The sequence below is a fragment of the Microtus oregoni genome, unplaced genomic scaffold (assembly GCF_018167655.1).
Source record: "Microtus oregoni isolate MIOR12 unplaced genomic scaffold, Mior012 000001F_ref0000356, whole genome shotgun sequence".
NCBI lineage: Eukaryota > Metazoa > Chordata > Mammalia > Rodentia > Cricetidae > Microtus > Microtus oregoni.
In genome coordinates, this window is record NW_024543060.1 from 18,271,790 (window position 1) to 18,297,821 (window position 26,032).

Here is a 26,032-nt window from a genome sequence, read left to right on the forward strand (position 1 = left end):
CTGAGAAAGAAAGGCGCAGCCGCCGGTTCCGGACCCGCCACCGGGGCGCTGGGGCTTCGCCTCAAAACTTTCCAGTGGCTTGGCTTGCCCGCTGCTCCTCCCTCCCCCACCCCCACCCCCCGCCACGCCCGCGTGCGCTCCGTCGGGCTCGTTCCCGCGCGTGGGACAGCGGCTGCCGCGGGGGCGGCTTCGGCTGGAGTCGTGCACGGTAGCTGAGGCGGTCGCTTGGCTGACGCTAGTCAGGTGGGTAACGGCGGTACTCTCGGCAGCACTTCCCATATGGTCTAGCGGTTAGGATTCCTGGTTTTCACCCAGGCGGCCCGGGTTCGACTCCCGGTATGGGAACTGTGGCTCTACCTTTTATTTCTTTTGCCTTATTAGAATTTGGAGAACAGGTTATGTTTTCTGGGGGCTCTGGCTAACTTCTGCGTCGGTGCCCGATGAGTGGGTGATGCAGTTGTGGAGTTGATGGTAGTGGGGCGAGCAGGTGGCTCGTGGGGAGCGTGCTCGGGCCGGTGCGGGAGGAGTTTCGCTTTCCCTGCGCCTGCTTCCCCGCCCTCCGCTCGTACTTTTCCAGGCGCTCGGGAGGTGATGATTAACTCGGGCCTCGCCTTATCTCCCCCCCACCCCCACCCCCGTGCCCCCTGGGCCCACACCCTACTCGGCCGCCCCCTTCCGACCCGGCCGGCTCGGGCGTGCCCGCCGTGGTCGCCGTGCACCACTTACTATCAACAGCGACTCGAGACCCCCCTGGGCTCGCCTGCCCCCGCCGCTCCCCGTCGCCAGCCCGGCCCTGGAACCCCCGCTGCTTGCACCCGAGCCGGGTCCACTGCTTCCCCCATCAGCACCCCAGCCTCAAGACGAGTCCTTTGCAGAAAGTCTCTTTGCCCCCTGTACAACAAGCTGCGGAGAGGAGAAATACCACTGTGATGAGATGTCTTTAAAGAACAGACTCCACTTTCCGGGAGGCTGTTGGGAGCGTCACTGATTAAAAAAAAAAAAAAAAAAATCATGGGGTGGAGGTGGAGCTTTGGAAGACAGAAAATTAGCCCGGAGACTGGGGAGGGGATGTTAAAACAAAGTTGCACTGTACTTTTAAATATAGAAGCCCTGTGTTTATTACAAAGAAGGGGCCCAGCTGTGTCAGCAGCCCCAGAGCTGTAAACGAAACAAAAGCGTTATCTTAAATGCAAGTTGAAATGAGAAAATTGGGGCAGCTGTAGTGTTTAGTCTGTTGGGCCTTTGGGCACAAATAAGGAAAAACTGACTCCCCGCGGATGTGTTTCTGGTCTGAGCCATTGCCAAGCAGAAGTTTTGGTTGTTTGTGTGTTCCCAAAATATTTTAAAGCCTTAACTGGCACGGCTGAATTTGAAAATAATGATCTGTGTGATTAAGGATCAATTAGCCCTTCCTCGTAAAAATTAAAAAGTAGAAAACCCCGTTAGTAAATATTTAAGATCTTAAATACCCAAGTGTTTACCCATTTCAAGGTGCACCCCACTCCGCCTCCGGCCAGATGTTCTGAGGCTCCTGATATTCAGGCTCTTAAGATTTGTGGGTGGTGTTGGACAGAGTCACATTTTAGCTCCTGCGGTTAGCCACGGGACCTTGTGGAGGTCTTTGACCTCAAGTGTATTATAGGTTCAGAGCCCTAAACTTTGCGTCATATTGTCTTCATCGTCATTATTAAACGTGGTTTTGCCATGTGGCTCAAGATGGCCTAGAACTCGCTAGGAGCCCAGACTCCTGGGGTTTATGATCAGCCTTTGCCTTCCCAGCAGTGGAGTTACAGGCATGTGCCTCAAGGCCTATCTTAGAGTCTTCCTGGGGATGGGGGTAAAGGCTGAGACATCTCATGTCACCCAGGGTAGCCTCAAATCTCTGTGATGAGAATAACCTTGAACTCTTTGGTCTTCCTGCTTCTGTGCTCGGATATAGGCATGTGGCACCAGGCCTGACTAAGTTTAAAAAAAAAATGTTAATAAAGAATTTTTTTTTGTGCCAGGTGGTGATGGCACACACCTTTTAAATCCCAGCACTCGGGAGGCAGAGGCAGAAGGCTTTCTGTGAGTTTGAGCCAGCCTAGTCTACAGAGTGAGTTCCAGGACAGGCTCCAAAGCTACAGAGACACCCTGTCTCGAAAAACAAAACAACGAAGAAGAAGAACAATTTTTTGTGTGTGTTTGCGTGTTTTGCCTGATGTACATCACGTGTGTGTCTGGTGTCCAGGAGGAAGAACAGTGTCAGTTCCTCTAGAACTGGAGTTAGGGATGCTTTTGAGCCACCGTGTTTGTGTGCTGGGAGTCAAAACCCATCGCTGCAGGAGCAACAAGCGCTCCAAATCTCTCAACAGTCGCTGGGTTCTCCATAGCAGCCTGTGTCACCCGGCTTAGATAGATCTCGAATAGGTAATGGGAGTAGAAATTTTTCATGTCAACGTTCCATGCCTTGTGTCGTTAAAGGCTTCAGGCTTCGGTCCAGGTTTGGAAGAAAAGGCACCTACCCGTCCTTTGTTTAATTTCTGCAAGGACTTGACCGGTACTAAAATGTGTGTTATCGGAAACTGAACGGTAAATGATTGCCGGGAGGCACTGCATACTTGGGGTGAGCTTAGGGGAGGGGCAGGGTTTCAGCACTCCTGCCGAGATACAGATGTCCTCTGTCCAGCTCTGGGCCAGGTGGGAGTGGGCAGGCAGCTTCTGAGCTGTGGAATTGCTCCTGGAGCGTGGAGGTGAGGTGGAGGTTCTGCTCAGGGAAGGGCAAGAATGGTATTTGCCTTGCACCCTGAGAAACTGGTTGGATTTCTCCCAGTGAGGAATGTAAATCATAAAATCTGAGGTAGGGGGAAACCTAGGACCAGGAGGCTCGTAGGAGTCAGCTTTGGTTTTTAAAGTCTGTAGTTTTGACTAGGCAACAGGTTCTTTCAATCAAGAAGTGACCTTTTATATCAGGAGAGATTTAAAACCAATCTTGTCTCTGACTTGTGTTGTTTTTGTAAGACTCATTTCTTACTGTCCTAGCCCAGGTTAACAGACGTGTTCTGCCACACCCAGCTTTGACTCTTTGGAAAGCTCGAATACAGCTATGTTAGGTGATAAAAAGAAATGTTACTTCGAAAGACTCAAGCAATTTAGAGATATGTAGCATATTTTGTGCCTGTAGGTTTTATGTTTAGGAGTTGAATATTTTCAGATTATAGAATGGAAAAGCAATTAATTAGACTTAGAGTGACGTTTAGATTTAACTTCTGGAAGTGGATTGCCGTGTCCTTTGCCGGGCCTTGATCATTGCTGAGTTGCTGGGAAGATACAGTCAATAAATCCGTAAAGAGTCTTTCCTTAGGTTGTGTCTTTTAAACCTAAGCCATCGCCACTGGTGCCTACAACGTCCCTTCTAGACCAGGGACAGTTTACCAACCAAGGGGCGCTGGTTCAGCCAGGCTGTCTGTGGCCATTGCTGCTGTCAGGTGCAGTCAGATGCATGAAGGCTCTGCGGAGGCTGAGAGCACCTGTGGGGCTGGCACCGTAGGACAGCAGGCAGGGTGAGTTAGGACAATCCAGAGAGCTTCCCGCAGTCCCATGACCTCTGCCTTCCTCCCACTTCGTCTGCCCTCTGCCGCTTTACAACGTCCCAGCTACCATTGGCATTCCTGTCGATTCTGCTTGTGCCGCTGAATTTTCTTTCTTCTTCTTTTTCCTCCCTGTTTCTGTTTTTGCTTTTTGTTTTTTTGAGACAGGGTTTCTCTGTGTCACAGCCTGGCTGGCCTGGAACTCACTTTGTAGGCTAGGCTGGCCTCGGGCAGAGGTCTCCAGCGCGCTGGGACTAAAGGCCTGCACCACCATCATGCAATACTTGTTTTTCTGCTCTCAACTCTCAGGTCTGCCTCACTTTCTCCGAGAGGCCTTTTCTCTGGTCACAGTCATTAGACCCTCCGTTTCAAGTTATTTTCTGGTTAATTAACCTTGTTTGCCCATTCATTTTTTTCTTTCCTTGTTTGCTTTTTACTGCAAACAGTTACCTGTTTGTCTTTTTAAAATTAAAAAATGTTAGGGCTGGAGAGATGGCTCAGCCGTTAAAGGCTAGGCTCACAACCAAAAAAATGTTTATTTTCTGTCTCCCTCTTCTCTTCCCTCTCCCCTTCAAAGGACAACTTGTAAGACTCAGTTTCTTCCTGAAACTTTCACTGTGTGACCCCTGGGATCAGACTTGGGTTGTGACCTTGGTAGCAGGTACTTTAGCCATTTCACAGGCCCCTTTTAAAATTTTAAACAAGAGTATTTTATGTGTATGAGCATTGTGCCTGCACGTGTGCATGTGTACCTACCAGAATGGTACTGGGTGTCCCAGAGGTCAGAACCTCTGGAATTCCCTTGGAACTGATGTTAGGATGGTTGTAAGTCACCATTGGATGCTAGGAGCCAAACCTGGGTCCTCTTGAGAGCACCACAGAACCGCCGCTCATCCCCACCCTCCCAGCTTATTTTATCTTATTTCACCCGGGGTAGTAGTTCCATGAGGATAAGGGCATTGCACACTGAGATCAGTTTATAGCACAGAGTTGGAACCATATTCACTGCTGGTGCAGACGTACAGTGTACAGCCAATTAGAAAAGTGTGGCGATTCTTTAAAATAGAAACATAGGATTACCACACAAGCTCCCAGAAGTGAAAATGTACGCCTTAGCTATAACTTACACGTAAGCAATCATAACAGCATTCCTGATAAGCACAAACTGGAAATTTGTCAGGTGTTAATGTGTACCTGTATAATGGAACACTAGCTGACAGTAGAAAGGCATAGCATGGTGAATATACAACACGTGAACGAGTCTCAAGCATTTTATACTAAGAGAAAGAAACTAAGTATTATTTTTTCTCTTGTTTTGTTTTTCAAGACAGGGTTTATGTGTGACAGCCCTGGCTGTCCTGGACCTCACTTTGTAAGCCAGGCTGGCCTCGAACTCACAGAGATCTTCTGCTTCCCAAGTGCTGGGACTAAAGGTGAGCATCACCATGCTCGATGCCCTTCAAAACCACGTATTAAAGACCATACTTTGCAGCCCTGTGTGGTGACACACACATGTAATCCTAATACTTAGGAGTTAGAGGCAGACAGGTCTCTGAGTTCTAGGCCAGCCAGGCCCTGTTTTGTTTTGAATTCCATTCATATAAAATGCCACAGTTTTAATAAAGAGATTAGTGCTTGCTTTGAAGTAAAGGAGAGACAGGAGAAAGGGTACCTGCTAATATTTAAGGTACCTGAAAGACTCTAAAATTATATCTTATCCATGATTGCACAACTCTGTAAATATACAGAAAAGCATGAATTGTATACTTTATTTCTTAAGTTGTTGTTACATGGTGGCAAAACTATTAGAAAAGAGTGAAGTAAAAAAAAGCCTCTGGAATATTTTATCTAAATATGATTGCCAGTTAGACATTACGTATTCTAAGGTTATGCTGAAATAATTGCTAAGTGAAAGTATCACTCCTAGACGGTTCTAGTAATGCAGCTCACGCTCTGAATAATCCATGAGAGCTGTCGAGTCCTCGGGTAACTGAAGGTACAGCGTGGCGTGCAGCCCAAGTCTTTAAAGGTCTCCTCTGGGTCTGAGAGAGGCAATGGCCCAGACCGCCCCCCCCCCCCCACTCCCCTTCCGCCCCCATAGGAAGCAGCCTTTGAGAAGGACACTGGAGATAGCTAGCTAGACTGTCCTGATTCTGATGGGGTGGGAGGCCAGGCATGTGGAGGAAGCAGACAGGGCAGAAGCACATTAACAGTCGCGAGCACATTTGCCTGAAGTGCGGGTACAAGCAGGATAGGAGTGGGAAACAAGACTGCAGAGATAGATTAGGGTCAGTGGGGGGTGATGTCAGAGTCCTCACCACCCTGCTCAACCTTTAGGGTTTCTTAGGGTTACACTTGTGGAGGGACCTCATCACCTACCTGTGGAGTATAGGCTTTGCCCTGTCCCAGATCTGTCAGCAGGGCCGCTCTGAGCTGGGGACTTCGACTGACTTCCCTGTTATCTCCAGACTTGGAGCAGTGCATGGCATCTGTGAGTGTCCAGGAAGCCTTTGCCTCTCTGAAAGCCAAGTTACAAAGGCTGTTGAAAACAGTCCATGCTGGGAATCTTCTGGATTTTTGACATGGAAATTTTTAGAAGTTCTGGAAGCTGGGGCCAAAGGAATTTACTTTGCTAGGAAAATGAATTTCTGGTAATATGAGCTAATGAAATTAATTTGATGGCACTGTGCAGGGTCAGCTGGAGAGCAGTGTCTGCGCTGTCCATCCATGCGCTCTTTCCTTTTTCTGCTCTCCCTCTCCCTGGACCACAGTCGGGTCAGTTTCTCCGCTTGCTTCTGGTCTCTCCCTAACTAAGGAGGGTTGGCACAGCACATCAGGTTCAAAGGCTTGGCTGCAGGAAATATTTGAGACGTCAGAAAGTAAATACTGTAAAGAGAAACGGGGAAATGAAGTGCAGATTTTGTTTTTCGATGGAGCAGGCAGTTTTTGCTCTCATTGTTACTGCACATCTCTGTGTTTATGAGGTGAGTTGTGTTTTGAACACTACACATTTGCTTTCAGTAAAGACTATGGCACTGCCACCCTGTGGACGTTTAATCTAGAACTAAAGCCTTCAGAAATTAAATGAAAGTCTCATTCATTTGAAATTATCTATTTTATAACTGGCTATGGTTCTTCTATCTTGGTGTGCGTAGTCATACTTACTAAATAGAAAGCTTAAAGTTTACCTTCTGAGACTTCGAAATAAAGGGAACCCAAATACAATAGCTTTAAAAAGGCTGTGAGGGCCAGGCATGGTGGCACCTGCCTTTAATCTCAGCACTCAGAAGGCAAAGGCAGGTGGATTTTTGTGAGTTGAGGCCAGTCTGGTCTACATGGAGGGGTTTAGGCCAGCCAAGGCTACATAGTGAGATCCTGTCTCAAAATTAAAAAAAAAAATTATAAAAATATAAAAACCTCCCCAAAAATAAAAAAAATATATAAAAAGGCTGTGAAGAAATTTAAGCATGCTGTTTAGATGGTAACTTTCTTTGTGCCAGAAAATAAGTTTGTGTTTTAATTTATTTTATTGGGTATACACTCTGTTTTTGTAACTTAAGGCAGATGGATCTTACTGACTGGCCTTGGGTTTGAAGTAGTTCTACTGTCTGAGTTTCCTAACTAGTAGGGCTACAGGTGAGAGCCACTATTTGATCACACTTGAATTTTTAAAAATGCTTTGTGGTGTGCTAGGTGGTGGCAGTGAGGGTGGGCGCATGCCTTTAATCCCAGCCAGAGGCGGGCAGATCTGAGTTCAAGCCATCCTGGTCTACAAAGTGAGTTCCAGGGCAGCCAGAGCTATCTCAAATAAACAGACAAACAACAAAACACCATGCTGTGTGTGTGTGTCCTATGTAAAATAGTTTTTTTTTTAAAAAAAAACAAAACAAAAACTTGTACTGATTTTTCTTTTCTTGTTTTGAGATAGGGTCTCATATAGTTTAGATACTGATTTTTTTTTCAAGTACTAGTTTATAGTATATGTGGAATTGAAATCTAGACCTTTGTATCCCTAAATGAATGTGGCTTCTTCCTAATTTTTGTTGTGTGAGTAAAAATTCTCCTACGCTTTGGATGACCTTAACGGTCTTACGTAAATGAGTTTGAATATTATATGTTATTTTTTTAAAATAACAGTCTGCTTTCAAATTAAACCCTAGTAAACTAAGTTAAAATAAAAATGAAATGGGGTTGCGAATGACTCACTTGCCTTCTGCAGATACCTTCCCCAGCGCATGAATTGTTTACAGCCAGTCACGCCGGAAAAATGGCTTACACACTTGAGTTCCCCGAGGAGTGGGGAGGGGCGTAGGCACTTGGTGTTGAACTCCCAATCACGCCGGAAAAATGGCTTACACACTTGAGTTCCCCGAGGAGTGGGGAGGGGCGTAGGCACTTGGTGTTGAACTCGTGTCCCTACTGAAGTGTGAATCAAGTTTGAGTGGGCTGGACTGATGTTCTCAGCACTGATGGCTCAGTGTTCTGAAATCCACGCTGATGAGGCTAGTCGGAAGTAGTCCATGAGTATCTGGGACTGACCTTAGGTATTAACCCTTTGTTTCTGGAGTAAGTGCATTCTAAGTGTTAATGATTTTTGACATTTAAACATTTCTGACTGAGTTTTTCTGCAGTGTGGCATGGCACATGTGGTAATAGGTCCATTTATTCAACTCCATTTTATTTAACTGTACCAAGTAACTGTAGGAGTGTAGGTGATGTTTCACAATTTTTTTTACTAGATGCATATCTCATATTTTATAGTCAATAAATAACTTTTGATTTCAAGTGAAGTAGACTCTTTAAAATGTACAGTTTTGCAATTGTAAATAGTTGTGCGTTTATTTTAAAGGTGGTGGAGGGAGGGTGGGAACATAAACTTGCTGCATGCGTAAATGGGTCAGATCTTCTGTATAAGCATGCATCCTCGACTGACAGGGCATTTTGTTGAAAATAAGCACCTTGATAACCAAAACCCCTTCAAAATAGCTACAAAGCTTTAGTTCTGTATTGATGAAGTCACATTGCAAAAGCTTGGGTTTATTTTTGTAGGACCTCATAGCTGAGACTAGAACATAGCACTGGGGCTACTGTTGGGGTAGTGCAGACTCGAAATAAACATTCAAGCCTTCAAAACACGAAAATGTGTAGTTCTAAGTGAGCGACCTCATCCAGCTATGAAGGCAGCTTCATATCTCTAGAGCTGTGCTAGAGACCATGTGGACAACAGACATGACAGCTAAGTGTGGCCTGTGGCCCTTTGCTGCCATCCAAAAGGCAAAAGCAGATGCTTACGGTGGTCTAAAAGGTATACTGTCATGCATATTTTAAACTTTTAATTGTTTTGAAGGAGGGAGAAGGATATGCCTTCCATGACTCATGTGTGGAGGTCACAGGATAGTTTTATGGAGTTGAGTCCCACTTACCTTTTTATGTGTGTTCTGAGAATCAGTGTTAGGGATATATTTATGTTTGTTCTTTAGTGATTTTTGCTATTATCCTGTTAAAAACGACAGTTTTGTGAGACTGAAGGGTTAGTTACCGTGTAAACTCCACCCTTAGGCTTCTGTCTGCAGCTGTCTTCGTCCACACAGACTTGCTGCAGTAGTGTGCCTGTCACTTTACACACACTGCAGTAGTGTGCCTGTCACTTTTTACACACACACTGAAGTAGTGTGCCTGTCACTTTACACACTGCAGTAGTGTGCCTGTCACTGTCTACACACTGCAGTAGTGTGCCTGTCACTTTACACACTGCATAGTGTGCCTGTCACTTTACACACTGCAGTAGTGTGCCTGTCACTTTACACACTGCAGTAGTGTGCCTGTCACTTTACACACTGCATAGTGTGCCTGTCACTTTACACACTGCAGTAGTGTGCCTGTCACTTTACACACACTGCATAGTGTGCCTGTCACTTTACACACACTGCAGTAGTGTGCCTGTCACTTTACACACTGCATAGTGTGCCTGTCACTTTACACACTGCATAGTGTGCCTGTCACTTTACACACTGCAGTAGTGTGCCTGTCACTTTACACACACTGCATAGTGTGCCTGTCACTTTACACACTGCATAGTGTGCCTGTCACTTTACACACTGCATAGTGTGCCTGTCACTTTACACACTGCAGTAGTGTGCCTGTCACTTTACACACTGCAGTAGTGTGCCTGTCACTTTACACACTGCAGTAGTGTGCCTGTCACTTTACACACACTGCATAGTGTGCCTGTCACTTTACACACACTGTATAGTGTGCCTGTCACTTTACACACACTGAATAGTGTGCCTGTCACTTTTCCCGTCTAGCTTTTTCATCCGTGCAAACAACTACAGGTTTTTTCCTTTGAAAAGTAATTCTAGCATAGATGGTTTGGAATTTTATAAGGTGATAATTATTTAGTAAAGTGTACATATGAATTTTATTATTTCTTTAATGTAAATGATTTGCTATTAAGGGGATACCTTTTATGCTAATTTTTGTTTTTACATTTTTATTTTATTTTGTGAGATTGTATGGTCCCATGATTGGTGGGAATAGTATGTGTGTGTAAGTCAGATGACAACTTTTGGGACTTGGTTTTCTACTTCCAAACACTGGGTTTTCCAGCTTGGTGACAAGTAAGTCCCCTCAAGTCCCTGGCATCTCACTGACCCTGAGTAAATGATTTAAACGTTTTTGTGCTCTTGGATCCTCCAGGCGCTTCCTAGCTGAGTGACTTTCACTTAAAAAAAAAAAAAAGGCTTTATGTAGTAATAGGAGCTGCGGGGCTGCGTTCCCAGCACCCCGGCCGCCTGCTCGGCTAGCTTATGCCCCGAAATAATTACACGGAAACTGTATTCTTTTAATCACTGCTTGGCCCATTTCTATCTAGCCTCTTCTAGGCTAACTCTCGCACCTGGACTAGCCCATTTCTAATATTCTATGTAGCACAGCTAGGTGCGCTTACCGGGAAGATTCTAGCCTAGGTCCATCCTGGGTCAGAGCTTCATCGTGTGCATCTTCCCAGGAGCGGGGAGCATGGCGTCTCTCTAAGGCACCTGCTCCCGAGAGGAGAGCTGTGGAGTCTGAGCTCACTTCCTCTTCCTCCCAGCGTTCTGTTCTGTTTACTCCTCCCACCTATCTTCTAACCAATGAGGGCCAAGCAGTTTCTTTTTATTTAACCAATGACCTTCCTCCATCAGCTTTAAATTGCTAGACAATGGTGGCACATGCTTTTAATCCCAGTAATAGAGAGGCAGAGGCACGCTAACCTCTGTGAGTTCAAGGCCAGCCTGGTCTCCAGTGTGAGTTTCAAGACAGGTTCCAAAGGTACACAGAGAAACCCTGTCTTGAAAAACTAACCAAATAAATAAACTGTCTCAAACTTTTATTTATAGTTTAATCTTTTGGTTAAAAAATCTCTTCAGGATTTGGAATTGGAGGCCAGAACATTTCTGATAATAGGATGTGTTCATTTATTGTTCTGTGAAGTTATTTGGATTCTATTTCTGGATTTAATAAAGCATTTTTAATAAAACCTTTCAAGGCTACAATGTTGTTGTTGCTTTTAATTGCCTATTTTTCCAACATTTGTTTTTCGTGATATCTTTTGATACCAAGGGTTGCAGCTTGCGCTGTTGAGTGGGAAGGCAGGGCCTTGGTGTTGCGTCCAGTGTGTGGTTCAGGTGTTTGAACACATGGCTTTTACGTTTATGACCTAGCAGTTTGAAGCCCTAGAAATGGATAGATTTGCCCAGGGAGAGTTTGGAATGAGTGATAATACTTTGATGAAGATGTTCGGCCCTTCAGTGTAAAGTGTTGAGGAGACCTGAGGAGAAACTGAGAAAGAACCTAGCCCACTGTTTAGTAATTCAAGGTCGTTCTCAAAGGGTCAGCTGCTTTTAGCTCTGGGAGGCCTTTGCTCTTCATTAGGGCAGATGTAGTGTCACGGGAGGAGTGGGATTCGGAGGGATGAGGCCCAGCTGAAGAGGGAACGGGAAATGGAAGAAGAAAGTGTGCATAGACTTAGACACAGACAGGCCTTCCAGGAAGTGCTGTGTGAAGTAGAGGGAATGAGGAAAGGCGGCAGTAGGAGTGTGAGGTACCTGTCTCCAGGGAGTCCGTTTTCAAAAAGAAAAATGAATTTTAAAAAGACCTCTGTATGGGGTCCACGAAATACTTGAAAAATGTTATGACTTGCTGATTTCTCAAACAGGATCTGCTGACTGTAGTGGGAACGTCCCACTGTGGTGTAATCACACTGACTGCTGTAATTATGATGTTCCAGGACAGTGTGCAGCAGGCATCACCAGGCCTTGTTGGGGTATAAAGGTCTGTTTGCTACTAGAGTAACTTCTGGGTATCTGGGAGAATCTCGGCTCCGACCTACCTTTGAATCTTTAGGTGTGGGACTCAGGAATGTTTGTATACATGTGCAGATGGTTCTTGTGGGTTAAATTCTGATAACTCTGAAGTCTTCTGGATTATTCCTTTTTTTTTCTTTTTTTTTTTTTTTTGTGGTATTTTGAGACAGGGTTTCTCTGTGTAACAGCCCTGGCTGTCCTGGAACTAGCTCTTGTAGACCATGCTGACCTCGAACTCAAAGAGATCCTCTGCCTGTCTCTGCCTCCTGAGTGCTGGGGATAAAGGCGTGCGCCACCGCCGCCTGGCCCAGATTCTTTTCTTTTCCTTTTCTTTTTTTTTCGGGGGGGGGGCTTTTCTGTTTTAATAAAAGAAATAAAAGCATCCTGAATGGAATGGAGGTGCCATTGCTGGACCTACCCCAGAATATTTCTTAAAAGTAGCTTGTTTACTTATTTCCCTGTGTGTATGGGATGGGTATAAGTGCATGGTATGTACACAGAGGTCGGAGGACAATTGTAGGAGTCATTTTCTCCTTCGGTCTTACAAGTCCTAGGGATGGAATTCAGATTGACAGACTTGGTGGCAAATGCTTTTATCCATTGAGCCATCTTGCCATGGATGGGACATGTATGTCAAGGACTTAGGGAAGAAAACTTTTCAGAATTTTGTCTAACTATATGTTAGGGAGTGGTATGTGTTGTACTCTGTGTAGTTGAAGATGACCTTGAACTAAGATCCTGCTACCTCACCCCATAAGTGCAGAGTTTACAGTGGGTGCTACTGTGGTCAGCTTTTTTTTATTTTTATTTTTTTATTTTATTTATTTATTTATTTTTTTTTGGTTTTTTTAGGGTTTCTCTGTGGTTTTGGAGCCTGTCCTGGAACTAGCTCTTGTAGACCAGGCTGGTCTCGAACTCACGGAGATCCGCCTGCCTCTGCCTCCCAAGTGCTGGGATTAAAGGCGTGCGCCACCACCGCCCGGCTCTGTGGTCAGCTTTTAAGGCCAGCCTGGAATTCAGAACATGCTATCTCCAACCCTTTCACACACACACACACACACACACACACACACACACCCCAAAGTGACACAAGTTTGACCCTTTTCCTTGGTCACTAGTGGTGTGTGTTCCATTGGGCCCTTCTCTTGAGTTGCTCTTGTACTTCCCTCACGGCCCTGCATCCCGAGAAGCTTCCTAAGACCCCACTGCCTTTGGAAGACTGTAATTTTCTCTGCTGTAGCGTGCTGTGTGATGTTTTACTCTCTTGGCTTTGTTGGAGGGCCCACCACCCAGCTCCCCCAAATAAATCCCACACAGAGGCTTATTCTTAGTTATGAATGCCTGGCCTTAGCTTGGCTTGTTTCTTGCCAGATTTTCTTTTCTTAAATTATCCTGAATACCTTTTGCCTCTGGGCTTTTATCTTCTCTATTTCTGTTTACCTTTCTTTACTTCTTTCTCCATGGCTTGTTGTGTAGCTGGGTGGCTTGTACCTGATGTCCTCCTCTCTTTGTCTTTTCCTTTCCTTTTCTCGTTTCTTCTTCTGTTTATACTCTGTCTGCCAGCCCCACCTATCCTTGTTCTTTCCTTGCTGTTGGCCATTCAATGCTTTATTAGTCTATCAGGTGTTTTAGACAGGCAAAGACTCACAGCTTCCCAGAGTTAAACAAAATCAGCATAAACAAAAACAGCACAGCTTAAAATAATGTTCCCCAACAATAACCCTCCTTCTCAGCCTCTGAATCAGAATGACCCCTTATTACTCAGGTTGGCAGTCACCTTTCCACAGAGGCTGTTACTAACTTTAAGGTAGACACTCCTGGTCACCTTCTGGGTCACTCCGTTGACTTTCTTCCTATCTGGACAAGGGACCATGCTGAATTGCTCACCACAGTCTACAGGTAAACTGATGTATTTGAAATCAGTGAAGCAGTGCCTGGTGCAGAGTGGGTACCTGGGTCCTGGGGAACAAATACAGGTCAAACTCTGACTAGACGAGTATACCGTTGCGGACGTTAGTGGACCATTATTTCACCACACGGATGATAGCGTACTTGTTTGAATGCTGACTGCAGTTACCTCTACCTGTGTGTGTGTGTGTGTGTGTGTGTGTGTGTGTGAGAGAGAGAGAGAGAGAGAGAGAGAGAGAGAGAGAATGAGAATGCTAGTAGTGTGTGGTTGCTTTGGGACTGGGGTGTTGGTCCTCTGGAACTGGAACCACCAGGCTCTTCCAGAAGATCAGCACATGCTCTTAACCACTGAGTAACCTCTCCAGCCCACTCTCCCTTATTGTGGAGACAGGATCTCCCTCTGAGGCTGGATTTTAGTGATTCAGTTAGATTAGCCAGCTAATGAGCTTCAGGACCAGTGAGCCTTTCTTCTCCCAATCCAATCAGTTCTGGGGTTGCAGTTACATAGGTGCATCTGGCTTTTCTCTTGCATGGACACTGGGTGTCTGATAAGGTCCTGATGCTTGGATAGCAGGCATTTCATCAACCAAGATATCTCCCCACTTCAAGACAATCAATTTAACAATTGAATAGTAAAGAGACAGTCCATATAAAGGGACACAATTTTTAATAGCTTCTGATTGATGCAACAGTTGTTTTTAAATTTTTATGACTTTGAACAATGCATTCTACATCTTTGTGTATATATTTATTTTTGCTAGAAAGAGTTTCCAGGGTTGAAACTGTTGGTGAGATATAGAAACGCTTTGGGACATTTTGATTGTGAAATGGCCTTCTGGAATGATAGTCACTCTTCTCGAGAGAGAATGAGAGCATTTGTTTCCTTTTGCCCTGTCTGATCATTTGACGTTCTGCTAATTTAGTGGGTGGAAAATGGTGCTGTGTTTGTGTACTCATTCCGAGACTCTCAGAATGAGGATCTTTGTGTGTGTATTGGCCTCATTTCTTGTGGGAAGTGTATTCATGTCTCATACCTTCTTTTTTATTAAGATAATTTTATTTGATGAACAGGTTTTTAAAGTTCTAATTGTATTATGAAAATTTTTTAACATATAGCAAAGTGGAAATTCTGTGAGCACTTACATGCTTGCCTTCTGGATTTTGTCATTTAATATTTTAGAATATGTGTTTATCATACTTAGTTTTACTACTCTTCTTTACTTATTGACTGTGGGTTGGAGGGTGGTGCTGGAAAGTGAATTCAGGTCCTCACTCCTAGACACTGAGCCCCCTCTCCAGCTTACCTTCTTTTCTCCTTTCCATTTGGCCTTTTGAGACAATTTCTGCCCTCGCCCCCCAGACAGTTTCCCTGTAGCTTTGGAGCCTGTCCTGGAGCTCGCTCTCCTCAGAGTTGCTGCAATCCTCCTGCCTCAGCCTCTTCAGTGCTGGGTTTACAGGTACCAAACCCATATCATTGTGAATGGTAGGTAAAGACTTTATCTTAAATTAAACTGCCTACCTCTCAGCCCTAGATTTATTTTATTTATATTGGGGTGTGTTTTTTTATTAGATTTATTTTTATTTTTGTATTTGTTTTGTTTTTCAAGACAGGGTTTCTCTGTGTAGCCTTGGCTATCCTGGAACTTGCTCTGAAAACCAGGCTGGCCTCGAACTCACAGCGGTCCGCCTGCCTCTGCCTGCATGTGCCGTCCACCACTGGCTAGAGGCATTTTCCTTCTTTTTTATTTTTTTTTAAGATTGATTTATTTATTTTGTATACAGTGTTCTGTCTACATGAATGCCTGCATGCCAGGTGGTTGTGAGCCATCATGTGGGTGCTGGGAGTTGAACTCAGGACCTCTGGAAGAGCAGTCAGTGTTCTTCACCTCTGAGCCATCTCTCCAGCCCCCAGACGCATTTTCTTAACTGAGGTTCTTTCTTACCAAATAATGGTGATTTGTGTCAAGTTGGAAAAAAAAAAAAACCCTAACCAGGACAGTGTACAGGCCTGACAACCTGTGTCCAGTCCCAGGAGCCTACAGTGGAAGGCGAGCACTGACTCGGGAAGTTGTTTGTTCCAGAACTCCTTGTCCCCCACATGCATGTGTGCTGTGGCCTGTGACACACACATGAAAATATTTTCCAGGGTTTGAGATTTGGAGGTGTTATAGAAAGGTCAAAGAGTCTGGCTTCTTAAATTAGGGTTTATGTTTACTAACCATTGGACAAGTGGTAATGTGTTTTAGTTAGTTTTTGTGGGTATGTGTGCCACAGCATAGAACAAGCCATAGTTTGTGAGCAACTAGATAATAATCACATATTTGTGTTGCTTGACTGGGTAATCACATTTGGGCCAACTCAGCTGGGACTAGATACATATTCTGGAGTGGCTTTACACGCATAACTAGGCCCTTTCTCCATGAGGTATTCATATTTCAGTAGTGACAAAAATGGTTCCAGCCACGAGGAAAGGCACGCCAGCAGGGTGTGGTGGCACATTCCTTAATCACAGCACTCAGGAGGCAGAGGCAAGCAGACCATCCTGGCCTACAGACTCAAAACAATGGGAGTAGGGAGGGAAAGGAAGAGGAAAGGACAGGAGGGAGAGATAAAAGAGAGAAGTAGAGAGGAAGGTGGCACTCCATATACCTGACTTGGAGCCTCTCCTTGTTAACTTGGTTATTCTGTGGCCAGTGCAGTCACTACGCTGATCCTGTGTTACTGCAAGGTGAGGCTGAGTCCGTCTTTTCTCCTTTTCTTGTCTTTGTTGCGGAGATAGAAGCTTGGACTGTCACCCAGGTCGGCCTTGAACTCTTGAGTCGGTGTTGTTGCCTCAGCCTCCCCAGTGATGGAATTGTAGCTGCCGTGCCCTGCTTACTATTTCTTGATTAGAAGACAAAAGTCACGTTGTATACAGCAAAAAATGAACAAAGCTGCTGCCACACTGATTTACAACAGGAAGTGAAAGACTTAACTGTGACCATCTAGCAGAAAAGCTCTCTGGGCAGGGAGAACAGCGTGTTCAAAGACTTAAGTCAAAGAATGCCTGGTGTGTTCATGGGACCAGAAGAAGAGGGCAGGGAACAGACAGGGAGTACAAAGATAAGATCACAGAGGCATGTTGGGGTAAGATCTTTCAGTCATGGTCAGCAACTAATAAGGACTTTAATTAAGTGTGAAAGGAGGAACTGTGGGATGATTTTGAAGCCCGAGAGTGGTATGATCTGATTTGTCTTTGATAATGCATTATTACACTGACTCTCTTTTTGAGACTAGATTAAGGAAGCAGAATTGAAGGCATTGGTATTGGACCAAATGCTAGCTGGCCACAACCTCATACCCCAGTATATAATCTGGGAAATATGAGCACCTTGTCACCACGTCCTTAAGGACATCCCAAGTTATTCCAAAGGAGATGATGACAAATCCTCTCCCAAATCATGAGTAACTCAGAGATCCTCCCAGGAAGATTTTACGGAAGAGGAATTCAATGATATATTTAAAGTTGTTGCTGAAACAGCCAAATCTTAGATGTTCTAGATGTTCTGAAGCTAATGAGCCTCTCATTCAATGACAGTTTTCATGTACAGTGTTCTGCTTGGTGTAAAGAAGTACTCTAGTGTAGAAGGGTAGCATGACTTCCTGCAGACGGGCTGCTGGAGAAAAGATGTAGATATAGCTACATTTCATTCCACAACCTGTCGTTCCACCTTCCTTTACACTTGAAATATCACCTCTGTCAACCCTTTTATATGAAATCTTCACCTTGCTTTTGTCTTAGTCAGTGTGCTGTTAGTGTGAAGAGACACCATGGCCATGGCAGCTCATATAAAGGGAAGCATTTAATTGGGGCTGGCTTGCCGTTTCAGAGATTTAGCTCATCATCATCATGGTGCGGAACATGGTGGCACATAAGCAGACATGGTGCTAGAGAAGGAGCAGAGAGTTCTACATCTGGATCCACAGGCAGCAGGGGAGAGAGAGAGAGAGAGAGAGAGAGAGAGAGAGAGAGAGAGAGAGACAGACAGACAGACTGGACCTGGCTTGAGCTTTTGAAACCCCAAAGCCCACTCCCAGTGACACACTTCCTCCAACAAACCCACATCTCCCTATAATGCCACTCCCTGGTGACCAAGCATTTAAATCTTTGAGCCCATGATGCTGTTCTTATTCAAACCACCACAGTGTTTGAATTTGCTGTCAGCTTCCCAGATTCCTGTGTACCTCTCATGGGCAACAAAAAGAAACCAGTTTTCTTTCTGCTCTTGTCACTACCAAGCTCTCTAACTCTAAGTTTCTAGAGTTGTTGCTCTATTACCTGTACAATTAGGGAAATGCCTGTGTAGGTCCCATATGATGTAGTGTTTATGAAGAGGATAATATATATCCAGGCTCAGAGAAAAGAAGGAATTTATAGACTGTAGTGTGGTAGATTAAAATACTGGAAATGGAGGACTTGGCATGTTCCCAAGATCTGTTTCCCAAAAATAAGTATGTCTAAAATGCCTTTAAAATTGATTAAGATAGTGTGTCTCCATGTAACCCAGGCAGGTTTCAGTGTGTCTCCCCAGTGCTGGGATTACAGGTGCTTGCACCTGGTTGCTTTTATGTTTTAAAGTTTTTTTGTGCCAATGATTTGACTTAAGTATGGAAAAAGCAATAGAGTTTAGCGACAGCTAAACTTTGTTATTGTAGTGAAACTTAAGTTCAAGGAAGGCTTCATTATTCATATAGACAGCATTATGAAACATCAGTAAGTAAAACCTAGTTTGAATCTCTTCTTTTACTATTCTTCTATTATTTGTGTATGTGTATTACCATATGCATATTTGCAAGTGTGAGTGTGCTTGCCCATGTGGAGGCCAGAGGTCAATAATTACTCATTTCCCATTTCCTTTTCCTCTACCAGCCTCTCCCATGTACCTCTTTTCTCTCTGTAAAATTTATGGCTTTTTATCCCCTAATTGCACCCCACCCTCCTCTTAATATATAAATACAAACTACTCAATCCATACAATGTAACTTGTGTATGTATGATTTCAGGGCTGACCACTTGGAAGTGGATAACCACTTGGGAGGGACATTCTTCCCTGGGGAAAACTGTTTATCCCATCATCACTATTCCTTGGTTGTCTATTAGTTCTTTGTCTAGGCTCGGGGCCCTGTGAGATTTTCCTCTTCCACAATAACATGATTATTGGCAGTGTTCTTGTTCAAGTCTTGTTTAGGCAAACAATGTTATTGAGACTTCACGGTTGTAGCTTTCTTGACATTTCTAAGAGACACAACTTCACAGAAAACTTGGTCTGACTCTTAGTATCTTTCCCCTTCTACTCTGTTCTTTGAGCCTTAGGTGCAGGAATTGTGCTGTGGGTGTGTCAATTGGGCCTTGCACTATATGATCACTGCTCTCTGCATTTTGATTGATTGTGGTTTTCTGTAATGGTCTTTATCTGTTGCATGGAGAAGTTTCCTTGATGATGGGTAAGGACAGCATTTCATCTGTAAGTATAAAGATTATTAAGATTGCAGTTAGGAATTATGCTGGTTTAGTAAAATGGTGGTTGTAGGTTCTACAGGATCCATGACCTTACTAGCCCTGGGCAGTTGGCTAGGTTTCTGGTACCAAGCATGATTTTCTTGTTGAGCAGGCCTGAAGCCCGTTTAGAGAGTTGTTGGTTACTGCTAAGATATGTGTACCACTGTTGTTCCCTTAGGGTTATGGTGCCATGCTGGTCCTCGTAATTCTACCTTTGTTTTTTGAGACAGAGTCTCTCATTGAGCCAGGAGCTTGCCATTTTGACTGTTGTCTTAGTTTTGTTTCCTGTTGTTGTGATGAAATACCCTGACACAAGCTCCTTACTGGAAAAGGCTGATTTAGTTCACAATCTCGGGCCCAGTTTGTATTAGGTTCGCTCCTATTGCTGTGATGAAACACCATGACTAAGGCAACTTAAGGAAAAAGGTGTTTATTTTGGTTTACTGTTCCATTTACTGTTCCAGGGTGAGTCCATTATAGCAGCCAGAGGCATGACAGCTAGCCCAGACATGATGGTTGATGCGGGATACTGAAAGCTTGCGTCCTTTACTGTAAACAGCAAGCAGAAAAAGCAAACTAGAAATGGCCGAAGTCTTTAAACTCTGAGAGCCCACCTCCAGTGACATACTCTCTCCCAACAAAGCCTAAACCTCCCCAAATAGCCCTACAAATCAATGAGCCTGTGGAAGAAATTCTTGTTATGAGAAACCCATTTGTGTCTGTTTAAGGGGTATCAAGGATTTATTAAGATATGAAAGGGGGAAGTACACTCACAAATACAGGCTATGGTCAATCCAGTTGCAGAGTTCTTGGAAAGCTGGGGACCGAGCACACACTTCATGCCACCTGACCCAGTCTTTACTACCCAAGAGAGAGTGACCACTTTCCCTTCTTCCTTATAAGAGGTCACAGTAGGCAACAAGAAGTATCTGTCCACCCAGATAGGCCAAGGTCATAAGTGGAGTGAAACCCACTACAAATTCTCATTCAACTATTGCATAGGGACTTGAAGCCGCTCGTCATATTGCATCCACAGCCAGAGGCAGAGTAAATAGTAAATAGAGTAGTAAAATAGAATAGTAAAATCATGCATGCTGCTGCTGCTGCTGAACTTGTTGTCTCCACCCTCACCCAGTCCAGAACCCCTTGCCCAAGGAAAGGTGCTACCCACAGTCATGTTTTCTCACCTCAACTAATTGTAATCAAGAAACTCTCAGTTGGGCATGGTGGTGCCTGCCTTTAATCTCAGCACTTGGGAGGCAGAGTGCTGGGTAAGTTTAAGACCAGCATGGGCTACAGAGTGAGTTCCAGGACAGCCAAAAGATAGAGAAACCTTGTCTCAAAAACAAAACAAAATAAACAAAAACAAAAAAGCAAAAGGAAACTCTCTTAGAGACATCCCGGAAGCTTGCTTCCATGTTGATTGTAGACAATGTCACCTTGACAATTAAAGCTGGCCACTGCAACTCCAGCAGTGTCCTGAAAGTCTCTGGAGCCCAGTCTCTGCCCCCCACATCTTGACTTATTCTGTTGGTGCTGGGAGTTTGTACTGAGTTCCTTGTGCCATAGGCATTTTGCTCACTGAGCCAGCTCTACAGGCCAAATACTCCTTTGCTTGAGACCTTTACCACCTACTTCTCATTAGGAGCATATATTTGTAGGGGCTCTGTCAGTATAGGCTTGAAAGAGCCATGAGGTCAAAAAATAAAGGGACTGCTACTTTTGGGTAAGCTGTCCTAGTCTGGAGTTTTTCTTCTTTTTCTTTTTTCTGCCTTTCTTTTCTCTTTTTCTCTCAAAATTTACAATGCTGTTTGAAGTCTATTGATACAAAGGGATATTGAAATATAAATACGGACTCTAGTCCAGAAAGCTGTCTTTAACACAAAACAAACAAACCAACAAAAAACCCAGCTAATACAGAACTTAGCAGCTTGAAATTTGTTCCCTGTATAGTACTACTGAACCCAGCCTAAGTCAGCAAAGTGAGAAAGAGGCCTGCCTGTGTTATTTTCAGTTTAAATAAAAATTACCTGAGAATAGTTTGTATTAGGGGAAAATAAAAAAAAAAGTTTGCTGCTGAGCCAGTATTTAGTTCAACTTCTGAATCATTTAGCAAATATTAAGCAACTATTCTGATGTAGAAATACCACTGGCCTAAAAGAAATGACCAGCAAGGCATGGTTTGCTTTTTTACGATGGCTGTAAAATACAGTGTTCTTCAGGTGTTTCAGCAGAGCGGGAAGCTCGAGCTCTGACAGAAGGAAAACGACTGCGTTTGTGCTCTAATTGCGGCACTTGAGGAGGGGACAGGAGAAGAGTGCAAGAATTTCACTAGCTAGTGAGTTTGAGACCGTCTGTGAGAAGAAGGATGCTCAGAGAAAGACCCCGAATGCTGTGTAGTGTTGCAGTGTGCCAGTGTGTGAATGCATGCGTGGAGGACGATCCAGCCTCTGCAGAAGGGTGTGGGAGCACAGGAAAGAAAGTAATGAAATTTTAATGGCACTGCAAGGAGAGAGACTCTCTGGGAGATCTATTGAGTGAGAATGGGTAAGAAAGGAGGGTGCCAAACCTGGCCTGTTCTCAGCTGGTGACTGAGGATGAGGTTGCCATAAGGTAGACCAAAGTCAAGATGGAAAAATGCGTACTGGATTTCCTCAGTAGGTACTGTTAAACAAGTGTTTTTTTTTTTTTTGGTTTTTCGAAACAGTCCTGGAACTAGCTCCTGTAGACCAGGCTGGTCTCGAACTCACAGAGATCCGCCTGCCTCTGCCTCCCGAGTGCTGGGATTAAAGGCGTGCGCCACCACCGCCCGGCACAAGTGTTTTTTTTTTTTTTTTAAATTACTTTTATTTTATTGTTTTATACGTGTAGGTATTTTGCTTGTGTTTGTCTGGATCCCCCAGAACTGGAGTTACAGACAGTTGCGAGCTGTCATGTGGTTGCTGGGAATTGAACCTGGGTCCTCTAGAAGAGCAGCCAGTGCTCTTAACCACTGACCCATCTCTCCAGCCCCAATAAGTGCTTTTTGTTTTGTTAGTTGATTTTAAATTTGAAGGTCAAACTCAGGGCCTCACATTCTGGGCAAGGTTTCTACCACTAAGTTCTGTCTATAGCCCTCTTAAGGTCGTTTCTTCTTTCTTTCTTTATTTGGTTGGTTTGTTGGCTTTTCAGACGGTATTCACTGCGAAGGTCTAGAATTACTGTGTTCACCAGACTGAATTGGGACTCACAAAGATCTGCTGCTTCTGCTGGGATTAAAGTATCCATCAACACACCTGGCACCTGTAGTGATATTTCATTTGCATTTTAATAAATAAAGCTTGCCTGAAGATCAGAAAAGCAAAAGCAGCCAAGCCACTAGAGAGCTCTTTCCTCTTTGAAATCTTCAGATAGAAAAAAGAGCAAGTTACTGCCTGAGTCCCAGCCCTAGAGAGGACTATCAGATGGGAGGAGGAGACCGCTCTCACTCAGTCTCATTCTGAGGATTCCTGGAGGCCGAATCGCCATTATGGACTGAGGTAGAGGTAAGAGCCAGTGACTGGCTGTTTTGCTTTTCTGACCTTCAGGTTGAACCTCAATATCTGTCACTGGATTTTTATTAACTGTGCTACAGGCACCTCTTCTGTTTTTTTTTTACTGGGAATCAATTTAATACATCATAGAATTTATGAGAAATTCCTTAAATATCCATTCTTCTTGAATTGAGAAATTAAATATTGATAGAATTTTGAAAGCTGTGGGTGTATATGTTAGAAATGAGCATGGGTCAGCATATATAAGTAATAGTAGAATCTTCTTTACCCCTTTCAGATGTCTGATCAGCACTGGTTAAGCCATCACACTCAGACTGCACCATGACTCCCCATGCTCTGCAGTTAACACTACTCAGTACACACCACTAGCAATGACTGATCTGTTGTTTCATTTTGTTTTATTCATAGCCAATGTAATTTCTCTTAGAAATGTCTCATAAATGGAGTCATACTATATATAGCCTGTTAATACTGGTTTCTTTTGGTACAGTGCTTTTGAGTGACATATAGTGTTTAATCTAAATTGCTGAGGTTGGATTATATAATTGTTTTATCTTTTTTTTTTTAAGTATTTGAGAACATGTATCTCTTGGCTCCATCATAAAGGATCTAAGTGAATTTTGTGACATGGGGATGGGCTCTGCTCCCTTTAGAGAAGTTAGAACAGAGGTTTTGAGTTTAAGTAGGCCTGGATTGAACACCTAGTTAATAGTAGAGTCTCATCTGCCCTAAAGTCCTTAACCATTAGATTACTGGGAAACAGTTGTTTCTTGATTTCTTTGTGTTGTGTGATAAGAAAAGTTAATTTTCTCTCTGTGTGTGTGCCCTCAGGTGTGGAGACCAGAGAAGTCATGTGTTCTCTGTCCCTTTCCCTCTTATTCCCCTGAGACCTGGTTTCTCAGTCTTTTAGGCTAGACTGGCTGGTCAGTGAGCCCCAGGGGTTCTCCTATCTCTTCCTTTCTGGGCAGGGGCCATAGGTATGAGGCCCAGCCTTATTTGTGTTTGTGCTAGTGATCCCAACAATGTCCTCAGGCTGCACACAGGTACTCTTAGCTACCAAGCCATCTTCTCTTAAGGGAGTCTAAGAAGTGATCTTCACTGCTAGCCTGCCACTAAATAAACTAAATAAACCTGTTTCCTTTTGGCTGGACCAGACTGAGGGAGCTCTGGCAGTAGCACCAGGATTTATCCTACTGCATGAACTGGCCTTTTGGGAACCTATTCTCTTTGATGGATACTTTGATCAGCCTAGATATAGAGAGTAGGGAGGGCCTTGGACCTTCCCCAAAGCAATGTGCCTAGCCCTCTCTGAGAACTGGATGGGGGTGGGGTGGAAGGCTTTGTGGAGGGAGTGGGAGGGGAGGAGGGAGTGGGAACTTGGATTGGTATATATATGAAAAAAAAGATAGTTTGTTTTCTTTTTTTTAAAAAAAAAGGAAAAGAAAAGAAAATCACCTAAGATTTTCCCTATTTTTTTTTAATCAAAGAACAAAAATAACAACTTATTTTTGTGTTTCTGGGTCTAAGGACCCAAGGCTTTTGGGATTGAAGCCTAAATAAAAAGTAAGTGAAATAAATCATAATTGTGAATTAGTACAAGATGTATCTCTTTGAGAATTAAGGTCATGAATACCACTTTTCCTTCTAAACAGAACTTTTTAAAAAATATTTATGCATGCATTTTATGTATACGAGTGTTCTGTCTTCATGAGAACCAGAAGAAGAAATCCGTTCCCATTACTGATGGCTGTGAGCCTCCATGTTGGTCATGGGAATTGAACTCAAGACCTCTGGAAGAGCAGTCAAGTGTTCTTAACCACTAAGCCATCTCTCTGGCACCATCAAAATCTTTGCTTTATAGAGAAATAATAAATGCCAAACAATGTAGCAGTAGTCGAAATTAGACAGACTTAAAATAAGAGGTCTGACTTCTGTTATGTTACCTTAGATTTAATTATGATTTAATTCCATGTTTTAAAAACATAGAATTTGGCCAGACATGGTGCAATCTCCTAAAATTACAGTGCTCTCAAGACTAGTGCTTGGCTGTAAAAGTTCAAGGCTAGCCTGGGCTACAGAATGGGTTGGAAGCCACACAGTGAGACCCTAGTGGGACAAAAAGAAGCAGAAAAAATTAAAAAAGAAAGCAAGGTTTGAGTGTGAAAATACCTCTTTTAAATTTCAGCTAAAAGCCTGATTTTGCTTAAATATTCTGTCATAAGATTAAAAAATGTTTCTAGACTAATATACAGTTTTTATTTTAATGCTGTTTTGTTTTGCAGTGCTGAGGGTTGAACACAGGCCTTCACACATGCTCGACAAATTCTGTACCACTAACCTAAGAGTACAAATTAAAAAACATTTATAGAGGCTGGAGAGATTGCTCAGTGGTTAAGACTTTGTTTCTGCTTACCTGGGTAGACAGGGCAAAGATAGATAGAACAAAGAAACAGTGTCACCCAAGTTTGACTCTGTCGACCAGCGAGTTTATTGGGGTTACAGGATCATGGGTGAGTCTCCAGCCCCTGAATCACTGAGAAAGCACCCGCCCTGTAAGGATGAGTCAGGACCCTTAGGCAGCTACACCATGAAAGGGCCGCCTTCCCCTCAGCTACACACTGAGGTAGCTAGCGGGACTCGGGGGCTTCTAACTCTTACGAGCTTCCTGTGCTTTTCCAGATTCTTAGGAGTTTTATGAGCTCCCTTCTATCTCAAGAATATCAAGAATATTTCAACCAGCAGAAAACACTTATAAAATAGACTATCACACAACACCTTTCTTTAAAAAAAAAAAAAAACCCAACATTTATTTAATTTTATGTGTATGAGTTTTTTGCTTGCAGGTATGTGTGTATCCCCTGTGCACGCATCTCCTGGGTCTGGAGTTGCTGATGGTTAGGAGCTGCCGTGTCAGTGCTTAATGTTAATCACTCCGCCTCCCTCAGTTTTTAAAAAAATTAATAGTGGTGCTCATATGATGCCCATGTTGCTAAAACCAGCTGTTATTTTTCTTGAGACCTCATCTTACTTTGTTTGTGGTCAGCATTTGGTGCTCACTCAGCTCCCTCTTCTTGGAACACTTTTATTTGTACTCCATGCTGATAGCGTAGGTCTTGTTTTCCTCCCCCGCGTTTCTCT

General features: G+C 43.8%; 1 protein-coding gene and 1 non-coding gene across 3 annotated transcripts in view; both read left to right on the forward strand.

Moving 5' to 3' along the window:
• The first annotated feature begins 125 nt into the window (after positions 1–125).
• Elf1 (E74 like ETS transcription factor 1) overlaps positions 126–26,032 on the forward strand; it is a 90,592-nt gene continuing 64,685 nt past the window's right edge. For both annotated transcript variants that reach the window (XM_041670595.1, XM_041670612.1), the window contains exon 1: positions 126–243. The gene's annotated coding sequence lies outside the window, so the exon portion shown is untranslated. The remainder of the gene's footprint in view (positions 244–26,032) is intronic.
• On the forward strand, positions 274–345 carry Trnae-uuc. The gene has a single exon. It is a non-coding gene; the product is annotated as a tRNA-Glu (tRNA).